Below are 1,480 nucleotides of genomic sequence, written 5' to 3'. Positions count from 1 at the left end.
CGTTTAAACGGTTAGTATTTTCTTAAAAAGAGTTTCTATAGATTCTATTATTTTCAAAGAGTGATTTTAGATTTAACGAAATAGTGAGAGCGTACGTTAATATAAAGTCATAGTCTGATTCAACAGAGCGAGAGTTTGAGGAAAAGACTTTTAATTAATAGTGTCTACTGAAAAGACTTGTTTTAAAACTAAGAAAAAGACCAACGAAGATTTGATTCCCTAATTACGACGAACTACATACCGATATCCGTGTTATTTGATATTTAATCTAGATCCAATTTTAGTTTTACTTTTCCCCCTAATCATCAAAGTATCATCCGCCTTAGCTTTACGAAGTAACCCTAGAAAAATGGTATATCGATTCATTAAGTCCCTGTGGGATCGATATCTTTTAAAACTATGCGATTAGACTGTGCACTTGCAGTTAATACCCTAATAGACTCATAAAGTCGCGATCAAGTTTTTGGCGCCGTTGCCGGGGACTTTTATTTAGTCGATATCGTAACTCTTCTGTTACGCTGTAGAGACTAAGGCAATTTTTTATTTTTCCCTTGTCTTTCGTTGATTTGTATGCCACACACTCGCTCACAAGGCGAACCGTACTACTTATGAATCAACGACGTTGAACGATATCTCCGAGTGTTACGCCGAATTCGGGAGTACCGTGCTGCAAACAATCTTCCTCCAATCGAAATTCCTGATCTCAAAAATCTTCTTCCTTCGACGATACCCGAGATGGCAGAACCAGCTCGTGCTCTTCGAGATTACGCTGCTCCATCGCAAGATGAGCCGCATTCGAGTATTGCTCCGCCCGCAATCGAAGCAAACAACTTCGAACTTAAACCTTCGCTGTTGCAGGCAGTGCAACATAACCAATTTTCTGGAAATCCTACCGAGGATCCAAACCTTCATTTATCCGTATTTGTCCAATACGCTGATACTGTTAAAGCTAATGGTGTCACTTCAGAGGCAATTCGACTTCGTCTTTTTCCTTTATCGTTAAGAGATAAAGCTAGAAGATGGCTTCAGTCTCTTCCTTCCAACTCAGTCACCACATGGAATGAGTTGAAGAAAGTCTTTCTTGCCCGATATTTTCCTCCAAGCAAAACAGCTATGTTAAGAGCCCAGATAAATGGATTTAAGCAGAAAGATAACGAGTCTCTTTTCGAAGCATGGGAAAGATACAAAGACATGATGAGACTTTGTCCACACCATGGTTTAGAGGACTGGTTAGTAATTCATACCTTCTACAATGGTCTCTTATACAACACAAGGTTAACAATAGACGCCGCCGCCGGTGGTGCGCTTATGGATAAACCTTACGTTGACGCTTATCAACTTATCGAGAGAATGGCCCAAAACCATTATCAGTGGGAAAACGACCGAACAATGGTAGAAAAACCTCAAACAAAAGGGGGCATGTACGAGATAAGTAGCCTTGATCATGTTAATGCAAAAGTGAATGCTCTTGCCCAGAAAA

At 39.9% G+C, this 1,480-nt stretch overlaps 1 non-coding gene across 1 annotated transcript; it reads right to left on the bottom strand.

Moving 5' to 3' along the window:
* Nucleotides 1-1,113: 1,113 nt before the first annotated feature.
* On the bottom strand, nt 1,114-1,220 carry LOC127088921 (small nucleolar RNA R71). Its single transcript, XR_007790724.1, has one exon. It is a non-coding gene; the product is annotated as a small nucleolar RNA R71 (small nucleolar RNA).
* Nucleotides 1,221-1,480: the final 260 nt, after the last annotated feature.

Source organism: Lathyrus oleraceus, chromosome 5 (genome assembly GCF_024323335.1).
Source record: "Lathyrus oleraceus cultivar Zhongwan6 chromosome 5, CAAS_Psat_ZW6_1.0, whole genome shotgun sequence".
NCBI classification, from domain to species: Eukaryota; Viridiplantae; Streptophyta; class Magnoliopsida; order Fabales; family Fabaceae; genus Lathyrus; species Lathyrus oleraceus.
Note: the sequence above shows the minus strand (reverse complement) of the source record. Positions and strands in the feature narration are given on the sequence as shown.